This window comes from Mustela erminea, chromosome 3 (assembly GCF_009829155.1).
Source record: "Mustela erminea isolate mMusErm1 chromosome 3, mMusErm1.Pri, whole genome shotgun sequence".
Taxonomy (NCBI): Eukaryota; Metazoa; Chordata; class Mammalia; order Carnivora; family Mustelidae; genus Mustela; species Mustela erminea.
The window spans coordinates 16,293,848-16,309,490 of NC_045616.1; the positions used below are offsets into that span (position 1 = coordinate 16,293,848).

Consider the following 15,643-nt stretch of genomic DNA (forward strand, 5'->3'; position numbering starts at 1 on the left):
GTGCTGATGTTATGAATGAAGGGTATAAGGATTTGAGGATCCCACTCTTCCTCCGACGCTTCCTCCTTCCTCTTTCCTCCGCATTTAAGAAAACTTGACTTCCTTGGGGGAATTTCTGGCCTGGAGGGGGTGGAGTACCAGTGATAAACCTATGCTTTCTTCATTCCTTTAACCAGAACCACGTTTTTAAAAGTTAAAAAAAAAAAGTTTTTAATCTGCTGAATTTTTTTTTTTTTAATTTGACAGAGAAAGAGAGATCACAAGTAGGCAGAGAGGCAGGCAGAGAGAGAGGAGGAAGCAGGCTCCCTGCCGAGCAGAGAGCCCGATGCGGGACTTGATCCCAGGACCCTGAGATCATGACCCGAGCTGAAGGCAGAGGCCCAACCCACTGAGCCACCCAGGTGCCCCTAATCTGCTGGATGTTTTAAATTCTTGATTGGTATTACTCACGTGGGACTTATGTGACATTTGATCTCATTTTTACTTAACACTAGATTTGAATATTACAGAGGGTAGAGCTTCAATCTGAGACAGCTTTTTTTTTTTTTTAAAGATTTATTTGAGAGAGAGACAGCATGAGAGAGAGAAAGAGCATAGAACTCGATCCCAAAACCCTGAGATCATGACCTGAGCCAAAGGCAGATGCTGTCCTGCGTGGCGTGTCCTGCCTCACACACAGCGGGTTCTTAGTAAATGATGCTGAATGATGGACACATTCCTGGCCATCTCTGGACCCTTCCCTTTCTGGATCTCTCCCAGTAGCTAGGATTGCACAAGTAGGGTTTCTGCCCACAACCTCTCTTCCTCTGAGACGTGGTGAGTCATGGTGTGGAGATCTCTGCTTTGCTCCCGATAAACCCTCACTCAGGCACTCACTTTCTTCTTTCTAGATGTGTCTAGTAAAGAGAAATCTAAGGGCAGTCCTCCAGACCTACAGCTTGGTGTCCATCAGTGTTCTTTATTCTTAAGTTCAGAAACTCAGTAAAATAATTTTTTTTCACTGCCCAGGCAGAACAAGCTATGCTTATTATATTTCTAGTGAGTTGGCTTAATGGGAAATACAACTGTCATCCTTTTAGAGAATTAGCCCTTTTTCCATGACCCTGCAATTTTTTTTTTCAGGAATCCTTTCTTTCTTTCCTTTTTTTAAAGATTTTATTTATTTACTTGAGAGAGAAGGAGAGCAGAGAGGGAGAGTGTGGGGCTTGATCTGGGACCCTGGGATCATGACATGAGCCAAAGGCAGACACTTTACCGACCAAGCCATCAGGCACCCCCCTCCCACGCCCCCCCCCCTTTTTTCAGGAATCTTGCTAGAACAGTGGAACTGTTTTTAGTTTTTCTGGAGCTACTATCATTCGTCTACACCTTAAAATTTAGAATATCATAGAGCCATTATTTTGGCAATGTCTCCATGAGGTAGATTCAAGGCTAATGTTCCAAAGGCCTGTTTTATTAATTTGATTCTTCAGAAAACTTAGTTTTAGATTCGTAAATAAATCGTGTCCTGAAGTACATTATGTAACTCTCCCAGATTCTATCTGTGTTCTGTGTGCACTCCTCTTTGAGATCAGTCATTTGATTATATCTTCACTTCGTCATTCTAAAATAGGATTTTAGTTAAGTCATTGCAATGCAGATGGAGTAGGAAGAATTTGAGGAGGCTGCAGGGGTAGAGCTGAAGACCAAGTTTGGATAAACTTGTTAGCGAAAGGAGGGAAATGAAGGGAAAAGCTTAAGATGGCGGAGGAGAGAGAACTGAATAAAGTGTGGGAGGAAGGGTCATCATTGTAGAAACTGATTCAGACTGCGTGTTTAGGAATTACAGCAGGTGTAAGGAATGTGATCTGAGGGCATCTGCGTGGTTCAGTTGGTTAAGCGTCTGCCTTCGGCTGGGGTCGTGATCCCAGGGGATCCTGGGATCGAGCCCTGCATCCCACACCTGGCTCCTTGCTCAGTGGGGAGCCTGCTTCTCCCTCTCCCTCTGCAGCTGCAGCTCCCCCTGGCTTGTGCTCTCTCTCTCATGCTCTCTCTCTCTCATGTAAATAAATAAAATCTTAAAAAAAAAAAAAGTTATATGATCTGGGGGAGAAGAGGAATATGTTTGTCTATGCTAGATCACTATGAGATGTGCAGTTTGACTAGGGCCTGGAAGTTGTATCCAGGATTTAGCTGAAAAGGACCTGGCATTCTACCAGGTACTTGGATGTTAAAATGGATTCAGAACCATTGAAACCTTTTGCTCTCTAAGGATAAGCAAGGCCGAAATCCCTCTGTTCTAGCAATTTTATAAACCAGAGCACTCCCAAGAACTCTCAAGGAATAATTATTCATCCTTGCAGATGAGCTCATATTTAAAATGGACAAATTATATAAGTGAGATCTAGCAGATGCAACCAACAAAATAATTAGTATCCAAAGTAGCAGACACTTTTAAAAATATTTATTTATTTGAGAGAGAGAGAGAGAGAGAGAGAGAGTGTGTGTGTGTGCCTGCTAGTGGGGGGAGGGGCAGAGGGAGAGAATTCTCAAGCAGGCTCCCTGCTGAGGCTCCTGACTCAGATTCCATCCCAAGACGCTGAGATCATGAACTGGGCAGAAACCAAGAGCTGGCTGCCTAACCCGCTGAGCCAGGTGCCCCCAAAGACAGATCAAAGAGAAACTATATTACGGAAATATTTAGTATGATTGCAGAGGTAAAATAAAATAATAGAAAACACAATGAAGGAATAAAATAGTATGAATAAGAGCAAGTGGGTTAGGGACGAGGAACCAAGCAGATACCTAGCAACAACAGCAACAAAAAAAGTGCAGTCCTTGAAATTCACAGCAGAAGAGATGAGTTGTAGAGGGGATTAGGTATAGAAGAAGAGAGAATTAGTTGAACTAATAGCATTAAAGGGAAATCCCATGGAGATGGTAAGATGGAAAGAGTAAAAGAGCATTAGTAGGTAAATAAGCCACAGGAACAGAATGTGCAGCATAGGGAATATAGTCGGTGGTATTGTAATAGCATTGTGTGGTGACAGATGGTGTCTACGCTTATGGTGGGCACAACGTAATGTATAAACTTGTCGATTTACTATGTTGTACAAATGAAACTAACATACATTCTATGTTGACTCGACTCAAAGTGTTTTTTTAAAAGAGCTGTTCATAGATAAAGATGTCAGGATATGCAGCAGAAAGTATGCAAGAAAGAGAATGGAGAAGAGGTAATGTCAGAACAGATAAGAATTTTTTATAACTGAAGAAAGACATAAGTCATATTGGAGAATCAGTGTTTTCCAAGGAGAATAAAAAAAAACCTCCCCGCTCCTTCTTGTTATTTAATATTATCCTCTTCATTGAAAATCCCATATTTTAGAAATATATCCATGATATGGGTGCTGGGACGGCTCAATTGGTTAAGTATCTGAATCTTGATTTCAGCTCAGGTCTTGATCTCAGGGTCATGAGTTCAAGCCCCATGTTGGGCTCCCTGCTGGGCGTGAAGCTTTCTTTAAAAAATGTATGTCTGTGATATTGTAAGTAATGTGCCACGAATACAATATGGACCAAAATAGCTCTTCCATGTGGAGAGTTCATAGTCATCATTCTCTACATTGTCAGCGAGAACATATCTCAAGGTTCAGAAACTGAACTAAGCATTTTAGGTCAATTACTTCATTTACTCTTGGAGTCCTATTTTATAGCCTTGTTAGACTAATTGAAAGATGATATCCTCTATGTCTTCTTCTGAATAAAATAAGGGGACCAAAATTAATTGTGCAGGAAAATGTTACATCTTTTCAGATTTTCTATGAGAAAGTCTTTTTACAAATATGTTTAATGTGATTCAAATGATGACCAGCACAATTAATTTATTTAAGGAATTCAATAGGCATTTATTGGTCATCTACTATGTACATTAGGGGTGTAGGTGCTTTAAGGTCTGAGGGTCTCCCCCCCAAGTTTTTAACTTTGATACTATGTATAGTTAACAATTACAGTGTTATAGTAGTTTCTACTAGTAAGTAGTAACTAGTGGTTAACTAGTATTAGTTAACTACTATATGTTAACTATACTGATACCAGTATATAGTATCAACTATACCAGTATATAGTATCAACTATACGAGTATATGGTATCAACTATACTGGTATCAGTATAGTTAACATATATAGTGCTATACTAGTTTCCAGATGTGCAACAGAATGATTCAACACTTCTATACATTACTCAGTGCTCATCATAAATGTACTCTTTATTTTTTATTATTTTTTAAAAAATATATTTGACAGAGAAAGCACAAGCAGAGAGAACAGTAGAGGGAGAGGGAGAAGCAGACTCCCCACTGAGCAGGGAGCCCTATGCGGGGCTCGATCCCAGGACCCTGGGATCATGAGCTGAGCCCAAGGCAGATGCTTAACTGACTGATCTACCCAGGCATCCCATATTCTTTAATTCCCATCATAGATCTGAGGGTTTTACCAATCACAGCATACATGTCAATATAACAAGACTTAGTGCCTCAAAACAATATTTATTTGCTTTTAGTTCTGTAGGCTGACAATATGGGCCAGGCTCTACTTGCACAATTCATTTCTGCAACCCATGTTGAAAGGCTGGGCTCATGCATGCATTTGAGCTTTGGTTCAGATGTCAGCACAGCAGAAACTTCACTCTACATGCTCTCACATCCCCCAAGAAGCTACCTGGGCCTTTTGCCATGGTGGTAGGAAAGTTCCTTGTAGGCAAGCACTTTTCAAGCTTCTGTTGTATCATGTTTGCTGATATTCCATTGGCCAAAGCAAGTCACAAGGCCAAGGTCAATGTGTGTGTTGGTGGGGGTGTTTGGGAGTGTTAGGGGAACAGCCAATGGGCCTGGATACAGACAGACTAAATTCACGGGCACCATTTTTAACATCATTTACCTCAAGGGTCATTAAAATTTTACTTTATCTTTTTTTTTTTTTTTTAACAGATTTTATTTGAGAGAGAGAGAGAGAACACGAGCAGGGGGAGGGGCAGAGGGAGAGAGAGAGAAGCAGACTCTCCGCTGAGCAGGGAGCCCGATGTAGGGGATACAGGGCTTGATCGCTGGACCCCGAGAAATCAACGCTTACCTGACTGAGCCACCCAGGCACAAGGGTCATTACAATTTTAACTGGAGTTGAAATCTCAACCTGAAGTTGTGGGGCAAACACAATTGGAGTTTCACTATTCTTTTAAGATTATAAGCCTTAGTTATTTCTTAGATCATGATGGTCTACCTTGAAGCATTTGTTTGGGGAATGTAGTCTAGATGGGCAGCCAATCTGAATTCTTAGGTAAAAGCAGGCTCCCATTAAACAGTGTCCAAGAATCTGTCCATTTTAGCTGAGTAGATGGGTCTTATACAGTCAGTCAAAAGTGCTCCTTTTTGAGAGCTTGCCTTGAAGGCAGTGAATTATTGCTTCTGTGGAAGGATCAAGTGACTAACCTTCCATTCATATCTCACTGCCACAGGCAAAGACTCTCTTGACCTCCTTAGAAGCTGGAAGAAAGATGATGCCCTCCAGGACATTGGACAGCTCCGTCGGCAAGAATATAATTAATCATTGCTTTCTGGGTCAGCTCCTGAAACCACTCCGTTATCATCATCCATCTCTTTCTAGAAGGGATCTTTAAATTCTACTTTGTTAAAGAAAGAATCATGTGGCTGCTTTTCGTGGGTGGGGGTGGGATATGAGTTTTGGAGGGCATTGTTCTTTGCAGAGAGAGATTTTTAAACATCCGTTAAGTATATTGGTTAAAGTCTTAATGTTTTTTTTGGATACTTGTGTCTTCAGAAAATTATCACTGTATAGGGGTGCCTGGGTGGCTCAGCCGGTTAAGTATTTGTCTTTGGCTCAGGTCATGATCTCAGGGAAAATTGTCATTGTACAGGCTATGATGGACATTTCCTGCCAGCCATGGTTGCCCCTTTGTTTCTTCCCAGTAGCCCCAGACTTCCATGTGGGTATTGACATGTTTCCTAGAAAACTGGGTCTATCTCTAGCTTTGAGATTCCAATTAGACAATCAGTGAATTTTATTCTACTGGCCTCAGTTCAAATGTGGGCAGGTAACCTAAACGATTATAATTAAATTGAATTTGTGGGAACGATAGGGTGATGCTCAACGCAGAGTGGCAAGATAGGAAGAGGTCAGATCCAGGGTGTCATCCATGAGCTGCTGGATCAAGCTTTACCTGAGTACCTTTTCAGTTAGGTGAGCCAGTACATTACCTTTCTGTTTCATCTAGTTTCAGTCAGGGCATTACATTATCTGTAGCCAACAGCACCCAAACTGACAACCAGCTGACCTCCAAGAGCAATGAAAAGTTTCCTTTGGTGAAATTCCCTTGAAGCCTGTGGAGTGAGCAAGAGGATGTTGGTGAAGGAGAGGATGATTCTGACCTAGGAGGGAGGGAACTTTGTCCAACACTCTGCTCCCCAAAGAGCCTTGAGCAAGAAAGATACAGACACATTGCATTGAATGGTGCAAGAACTATCAGTGGGAAAGAATACTCAGAGATGAACTATGTTCTCTTACAGAAGGATAAGGACTGTTTTTTTTGGTCTGGGACCCATCGGCCTTGGCATTCCATTTACACATAGTCATTGGTATTAAAAAATGATTTCATAGGCATGTACTGAGCATCTATTATGTACCAGATGCTTAGAATACAGAGAATATTAATAATAATCCCTATATTCAAAACTTCAAAAATTGGTAGAGAGAGGGTGGGAGAGATCCAGGGAGAGAAACACACCTTACTGGAGCAAATCTGCACCACGAGTTCTAAGACCATGGAACCACCAGATCCGTCTGGAGGCTAGGACAGTGTGGTTCCTGGTTGCAAGTTCATGACTGTTCTTTTGTGACTGTTGTTTTCCTGTGGCAAACTGAGAACGTTCCTAACAACCAAATGAGTGAAATCTCCATAAAACCAAATTCATGAAATTGAATGACTCTCATTTATTCTGAGGTTAGATTCTTCCTGGGTTTGTTGGTTTGTTTTCAGTGTTAACTTGGCCTGAGCCTGATACCAGACCAGAGCCGGAGCGGAAGGCAGCGGCTTAAACCACTGAACCATCCAGGCGCCCCAGAATTTGCTTTATAAATAGCAATAATATCTGTTATGATACTTTGGCAATCTCTCGCCTAGGAAATAGATGGAGGTGCTTTGGGGAGGGTATTGTGGAGTGGATCTGAAGAAGAGATACAGTGTCCCCAGGTATAGGGAAGAAAGCCGGTGATCAGCTTATGCAAACACAGAGATATGAAGTGAGCAAGGCCTGTTTGGGGAATGGCAGGCATTTGGGCGTATTTCAAGAAGGGGATGGTAGGTGCTGAGGTCAAAATAACTGGCTTGATTCAGATATTAAAGGGCCTTGAATGTCATGCTAAAGAATTTGGATTTGACCTAACAGCATTTAAAGGAGGGAAGAAACATGATCCAATAGGTGATTTAAAAAGTTAATAAAGTAATAGGGAAATGTGTCCATTTCTCTGACAGTTACTTCTTTCAGTGGCTCTAAAAGTGGAATTACTTTTCAAAGATCAAGGAAGAAACTCTTAGGAGTGCTCTGATATTTATCAGCAGTAAGAACTGATCAGTGACTCTTGCAAAAAGATGCATGACAAGCTTGGCTATTGCTGGTTATTTTGTGAACAGTAAAGGGAACCCATATGCCCCCAACACACACACACACAGACACAGACACACACACACACACACACACCAGTGCTCCAGAGTATAGCTCTTAAATCAGTTTCTTGTCTGATTTGTTACAATGAAAAAATATCTGTTAGTCTTTCCAGAAGCCAGTGGGAACCGTTGGAAGGCATCTAGTTACTGTTAACAAGGAGCCTGGTAAAGACAAGGTCATAGCTTCTGGACTCTGGGTCTGTCTAAGCAGATACTCTTTTGGGAATAGCAAACAGTTGTTAGTGTCATTTGCTCATTCCAAATGAAAACAAAACCCAAGGGCAAGTAAACTGCCATTTGTATCCTCATCTCAAGGATGGATTTCTATCGGGAAGTAATTGGGGCGCCTGGGTGGCTCAGTGGGTTGGGGCCTCTGCCTTCGGCTTGGGTCATGATCCCAGGATCCTGGGATTGAGCCCCGTGTCGGGCTCTCTGCTCAGCAGGGAGCCTGCTTCTCTTCCTCTCTCTCTCTCTGCCTGCCTCTCTGCCTATTTGTGATCTCTGTCTGTCAAATAAATAAATTTTTTTAAAAAAGTTTAAATCGGGGAGTAATTGAGTGGAAAGAAAATCTTTGTCATTGACAAGAATTTTATTGGGCGTCCAGATCCTTGCTTATTAGCTATGTGATTTTGGCCAAGCATCTTGACCTCTTTGGTCCTCAGGTCAGGTGCCTACTCCATCTCAGAAACTGCTAGAAGGTTGAGGTGAAATGACCTCAAAAAAAAAAAAAAAAAGCCCAGTTGCTCGAGTATCACAGATGTTCACAAAATGGCAGCTGGCTCCTCACAGATGAGAATGCTAGGCCATTTTTCTTTACCCTCTCCAGGGTCCTAGGCAAGAGTTCAAAGGGAAGCCTGTGTCCCACATATCTAAATGCTTCAAAGTTCTAAATTAAATGAGCAAACTTAAATACGTATGTTATAGGGTTCTAGATTGGCAAATATACCTTCCCAGTGAAGAGCTCAAAGCTTTGTGCAAAGCAAAAGTTCCTAACAAATAATTGTGGAGAGCACAGATTTCAAGTTAATTTCATTTCATCATTGTCAAAGACCACGATCCTTTCCAGGAAGATTCACCTGCACTGGACTAGGAGAGAGAGAGGTGAGATTTCTCCTTCACTGGTTGGTTCAAAGGAACCTGAAACTCAAGGCCAGACTCTCACATCCCCTCCAACCTCTGGTGCAAGGTCTGTCTCCTTGTTTCTATGTAGTTGATTCCGCCCTTTTAACAGGGTATCTTGTGCTGGATGTGCCAACACTTAGGTCCAAGCTCTGCCCACACACATTGCAATAGTCGCCCTTCCCTGTCCCTTGGGCTAAGGGTATACACAGCGGTGGCCTTTCAGGAAGCTGGATCAGGGGAGAGGCCCATGTAGGACCTGGAATTGGAATTAGGACCACCAGCGCAGGAATCACAGAGTCCCTATACCCCAAGCATTACAGAGGAGAGACCTACCCTGCAGGTGGCCACATCACCTCTCTTGAGCAGGGGTATAGATGGAGGAGAGCAAAAGTGGGGCCCTTTAAAGCATAGGGTTCAGCACAGGGGAGCTTGCTTCGTGCGTCGTAGGGGCATGCTGGGTTTAAAGGATAATTTTGAGCAGTAATCTCTTCCCTCTTATTTCAGCCCCCCTTGAGTGCCTCTGATCATCTTTTCTTCTTTGTTTTCCCTTCCTTTGTGTCCCGCTTTGTTGACTCTCTTCCTCACTTCTTGGACCCTCCAGATGGCGACACGCTCTTCTCCACCCCCCTGGATGTGGAGTTTCTAAAACAGTCAATCACTTTGCACAGCATGTTCATAATAATTACAAAAATAGGACATAACTTCACTCTTCTCTCCACTTAGAGTTGGGTTAGGAGCTGTTCCATTCTATGACGGGGGAGTCCCACTCTTAATTATAATGTGGAGGGGACACGTAGCAGGGGGTTCATCGTGGTGCTGTATGGGCTGACGAGGTAGGGGAGGTAGAACTTGACCTTTCTCAATTAACATCAGGTTTTCTGTCCTTAAACAAAAAGACAGATTGTCGAGAGAAGAACAAAGAGCTTCTTAACTTATGCAGCAACACGGTCGGCGGAAAAAACCTCCGTGAAAACTCAAAGCTGTATGTTTGTAGGAAAATGACGGGCTAAAGGAAAGTGATTTTAAGCTTCCAGGGGAAGCCACCCCTCCTACCTTTAGGAAGCAAAGGGGACGCTTTCTCTGTGTTTACTGCTTCTTAATTGCCTTTGGCTCACAATATTTTTGGTCAGAGAGGCATCTTTTTGGGGTGATGTATTCTGATATCCTCCAGTGGGGAGTTGGGAGGCAAAAACCTCATTGATACACATACAGCAACAGGGATGGATTTTAAGGGCATGCTGATATGTGAAGTAGCCTAGAGCATTGTACCTTGTGTGGAATGAGACTCATTTATAAAAACGGCATAGATTTTATGAGAGCAAGGGTAGTAGAGGAGCGTCATGTGGAGTCATGATGCTAATATGCCATGGAGGAGAAATGTGATGACCTCAACTCTAGGCACCCGAAATTCAAGAAAACAACATACCGTTTTTTGGTGGGTGATGCCTGTGTGGTCATTGAATTCCTTTCCTTTCAGCCTACCAGCCACAGTCTTGAATTGCTTCCTGGGATGACAGCCTCCCCAATAGTCACTGTGCCCTCAATCCTGCATGCCCTAGTAAGGCCATGGGGACAGGCGGCCGGATTACACCCTACTGGGGAGTCTTCTTGCTCTCCCCGGAGGACTCAGGGATGGCTTTGCCATACCTGCCCTAGAAAGAAAGTAAGTTTGTAGATTCGGGCTCCGCCAGGTGTGGAGGCTGTGGGTCCTTGGTCCAGAGTGTTCCTGGTCTCATTTACTAGTTTTATTTTATCTTATTTTTAAATTTTTTATTCTATTTTCTAAAGATTTTATTTATTTATTTGATAGAGAGAGACAGCGAGAGAAGGAACACAAGCAGGGGAGAGTAGAAGGGAGAGAAGCAGGGTTCCTGCTGAGGAGGGAGCCCGATGTGGGGCTTGATTCCAGGACCTTGGGATCAGGACCTGAGCTGAAGGCAGATGCTTAACAACTGAGCCACCCAGGAGCCCCTTTATCTTATTATTATTATTTTTTAAAGATTTTATTTATTTGAGTGGGAGAGAGAAAGAGAGAGAATAGAGGAAGAATGAGAGGGAGAAGCAGGCTCCCCACTGAGCAGAGAGCCCGACATGGGGCTCAATCCCAGGATCGTGAGATCAGGACCTGAGCTGAAGGCAGATGCTTAACTGACTGAGCCATCCAGGCACCCCTCATTTGCTAGTTTAAAAAAAAATGATAGTAGAAGTTACTTTGGGTTTCCCTTTCTCCTCCCATGTTAGCACAGTGCCCACTAAAATAAAATAAAAATAGAATTATCAATGGAACCATAGTGAGAACTAATCGATTTAGACCAGGACTGGCTTATGGTTCTTGGTTCATCTCCAAGGTTGGGTGGGCAGAAGAACCCATTGAGTTGTCAAGAGAAAGTTAGAGATGTCTATTTACTTTGTATCTTTTTTTCCCCATATTTTTTAAGCAATAGCCATGATACATTAAAATATATTAATCAAAGGTGCAAACTAAAAGGTATTTGGAGACCGCTGCTATAAGGAGACGTTTGTTTGCTTGAACCCTTAGGACCTGTAGAGTGGTGATTTGGCATTGGTCTACATAGAGGAAAATTGTGCAATTTTCCACAAGTTGTTTTGGGTGATTTATACTTTTTTTGGGAGGTTGGTGGGAAGAAGTTACCTGCTTGCTCCCAAACATTTAATAGCTTGCCTATTATTGTCTAAAACATAATCTCTTAGATCCAGAACATCTCTCCTTGGTCCTGTCATGTTGCTCAACGGAGGGGTGCTGGTGGAGTTTTGGGAGGATAGCCTTCCCTGGTGTGAAACTTCCTGGACCTAGGGAAGTTTAGCTCTCCCTGGCCTCCACCTATTTGGAGCTTTAAGAGCAGTTCTCTCTGATACTCTGCCTGCGTCTTCTGGGCTTGTCACAGCCTCTGAATTCTGCACCTCCACCTGGACCCCCTCCATGATCGCACCAACCCACAAAGATCTCTTCCTCCTACGAATGCACAATGTCATGCATTCGACCATTATAGCTTATCTTGCGGTATCTTTTACACTCTCTTAGGTCATTTAGTATGCATATTCTTTGTAAACTTCCATGTGTCCATATATTACGTTTCCAAGCAGCTTCTAAAGAGGGATTCCTGAAGGGTGGGAGAGAGGAAAGAAGGCCTCCATCACTTTTCCTTTTCTGATCAGGGACTCCTTCTAAATAAGGGTGCTACACCAAAAGCTTTCATTCTAGGAAAGCTGGGCATAACTGACCGCAGGCAATTTAGGAAGTCCTGAGGAATTTCACTGTGGATTGAGAACTCTGTTTCTTTGAGGGACTTGAGTTTTTGTTGAGCCACTTCAGGATAGTAAGCTTCCATAAACACGAGTTGCATAAGTGAGCTGAAAGTCGTAGTAACCAACCTCTTGTGAGAACTTGGTCAAAACTGCTTCCTTCCCTCAAAGTGGTAATTAGCAAATTTCCATTTCTCCATGAAAAGAGGAAAAAATGTTCTCTCCCTTTCACGTCTCTCTCCTGGCCCTGAAGATCCATCATCTAGGATTTCGGTAGCGTTTTTTGATCGTGCTAAAAGCTCTTTCTTCCCCCCTTAATTTGGTAAGTGAGGAGAAAGGCAGTGATGATTTTAAATAGTTTTTTTTTTTTTTTTCTCCCCACAAGCCTCTTGGAGTTACACGTCCTTGCTTCGAAAGACCTTTGTACAACTTCATGCTTGTTACTTTGAGCTAACAGCCAATTAAATTTGCATGGGAAAGAATCTGTGGAGAGCCTTGGGTTGAAAGCACAGAAACGCTAGGGAACGTTTAGTAAGTTGTCAGCATATAAATCATCACTGCCCGGACCTCCTGAGCTTGTTAAGCTTCAAGCTGAATCAGCAAGATTTACCAAGTCAAGGGGCCCTAGCACTTGTGTCTGTGAGAGGCGAGAGTCTGCATTGATAAAGGGGGACATTGATAAAGGGAAGTGGGGTGCTGGTTTCCATTCTGCCAGCTGGGGACCAGAAGATACCACCCCTAAAGTTTCTATTTGGCATCAGGATTTTGAGCTGGAGGCAGAAAGATGTCTTTCTGAGCCTTCTGTCATTTGAGCAAAAGCAGAAACTCCTGGAAAATGGGGGGGAGGGTGCCATAAATCTCTTCTGGGAAAACTGTATGGGCGTGAAGAGGCAGGCACAAAGATAGGCCGACGCCAATAGTCGCTATTTCATTAGTTCCCTCTATATATTTACCTCATCACCGTGTGCCACCTTTGAAAGCCGAGGACCCTTCTCCTTTATCTTGTCACTTCCCTGCAAATGGGAGAGATACTGCAGAAGCCCAGATTCTAACAACACCTTAGCCTTACTCATCTGTGTTGCATACTTCCAGAGGGACGCACGGGCACATGTTAATAAACTTTTTTTTTTTAATCTGTTTTTTGTCCATTACGTTTTCCCAAGACCCTCGTTGGAGAGAAGGGATTTTTTTCATTCCTTAATGTCAGTCTTAGGGGTGGAGCTGAAGGACCTAGGAGGGAGGATGGTCCAGGTAGCAAGGACCCCGTGATTTTCCGGAGTGGCTCCTAACAGTGCGCATAGATCAAATCTCTGTATTAAAATGTTGGACTTAGATACGGATAAAGTCTCTTTGTAGTGAACTCTGCGGTGCATTTGTTCTATGAAAACAGATGCATGACTGGTAGAAATCCTGCTCCCGGGCCAGTGGAGCTGATGCTGAGCCAGCAGCAAAATTCTCTGCAGGATGTGTATGAGTGCAAAAACAGTTCGGAATTCAGGGACGCAGGTTAAGTGTCAGTCATGCACCACTCACATTTTGGGGCTCTCCTGTGGGCTGCTGAGCTGTTCCTTAGTGCAGGGTGGTGCTCCTACCCCAGGGCCTTTGCATTTGTAAATTTTCTCTGCCTCCCCACCACTGGCCCAGATCATCACATGGCACACCCACTCACTTCCTTCTGGTCTTCACCCTTAAAAAAAAAAAAAAAATTCAACTGAGTAAATTTGAAGATCTAATTGGTTTTAATAAATGATTCACAAATTGAGCTGCATCCCATCTAGCCAGTGGAGGGGGGCTCTGGCAGCTGCTGAAAAGGAAAGGTTTTTCAAGGCAGAGTTGGAGGGAGTGAGGGGTGGGATGGAGGAGGAGGGCATGGGGGGTTGAGGGTGGGGAGGGGAGAGTTTAAGGGCTGGTGGCCCTCCCCTAAGGGGCATGTAAGGGTAGGCCAGTGGGTTACCTCCTAGTTGTTAACCAGGAAAGTCTAGTTTGGCTGGTTAAGGATTACATTCCTGGGGGTGGGAGAGGGGGTTGCAAGTGCTAAGTATTAAGTACTAAGTCTTCGTTTACTGTCTTGGGGCCTTTACCCAAGTGACAGTATTTTTGCCCCTCTGGTTTTCTTTTTTAACATCTCAGATGACACTTTCTCAGGGAGGCCGTCCCCGGACACCCCATCTAAAACTGCCTGATCCTCTTCCCCATTATTTTTATCTCAGGCTCTTAGGATTACTTAACAGATTCTAAAATGTACTTGGTCTTCATCTTTTTTTACTCCACTCTGTGCTCCCAAACAGAGTATCATCAGCTGCATCCAAGGGAGTTTTTGTCTGCTTTGTTTGCTGTTGTATCCTCCATGCCTAGAATAGTGTTGGGCACATAGTAGGATCTCAATAAATACTGGTGGAAGGCACTGAGTGACTGCTCTCCCCTGCCCTACCCCCCTGCCCCAGCTCTCCAGAGCTCCCCACTGCCCTGCTGTCACTCTGCACTCCCAGAGCTCAACCACCCACCCTGCCTACCCCCACCCCCACAGCCTCCTCAGCTCCCTGGGCTGTCCTTTCTGAGGTGAGGTTCTACACTCCCTAGATTTCAGCTCTCTCAAGCCACCACGAATCTTTTAAAAATAATTTTTGCTGCTGGTAACTATGTAGAAGGCGGGATTAGCTATGATGATGATAATGGAGACGTCTCTGGGTATTTATAGCTTGTAAGATTGACTATCAATATTACTCTGAATTCCAGCAAAATTTGGAGGATCTAGGCAGTCTTGCATCTGTTTTTCTCTCTACCTATATTTTCTTTTTAGAAGAGCCTGTAAAAGATCTTGGTCCTTTTGACTTTTTTTTCTTTTTTCTTTTTTTCTTCTTCTTCTTCTTTTTTTTTTTTTTTTTTTTTGGTACCTTCTTTTTACCTTCCTGGAGAGCAGGATGCTTGTTTGCCAACTGGAAAGAGATCATCAGCCTGTGCACAGGGGAAAGCCAAACACTAAAGCACTAGTCTTTTCCCGGAGAGAAAGATTGATTGCAAAGTGGTCATACCAGGAAAGACGGGAGGCTGGCTCAAATCTGTCAGCTGAGATTAGAACAAGTTTTTTATTTTTACTTTCATTTATTTTTATTTTTTATAATCACAGGGGTGCGGGAAGGGCGGGGACATTGATGATTACTCAGGAAGAGCGATGGCACCTACCACAGAGCAAATACATCTATAACATATATCCCGCGTCCATTGCAGCATGGAGACTTAACATCAAAGGGAGGTAAAATTTGCTCCCCCTCCTACCGCCTCCATGAGGTCGCGGGTAGGACAAGGAGGAGGCTGTGCGGATGCTCCAAACGCTGGTGTAACCTGGATGGAATATTGGGCTTCCTGTCCCTGGTAAGGAATGCGGGGTGTTGCGGGCTCATGGGCCGGAATCTTACCTGTGACCTTCACTTGTGTAGGTCCAGGCCTCTGCTCAGACAGCAGAGTGGGGTCTGAAAACAAACAAGAGCTGATCCTGGAGGGACAGGTCTCTGAAAATCAAGCTGTAAATGTCCTGTGAGT

General features: G+C 43.5%; 1 long non-coding RNA gene across 1 annotated transcript; it reads right to left on the reverse strand.

Moving 5' to 3' along the window:
- Positions 1 to 11,291: 11,291 nt before the first annotated feature.
- LOC116585555 lies at positions 11,292 to 15,617 on the reverse strand. The gene is made up of 3 exons (XR_004283684.1): positions 15,520 to 15,617; positions 13,057 to 13,790; positions 11,292 to 11,961 (listed from the first exon to the last, which is right to left on the reverse strand). It is a non-coding gene; the product is annotated as an uncharacterized LOC116585555 (long non-coding RNA).
- Positions 15,618 to 15,643: the final 26 nt, after the last annotated feature.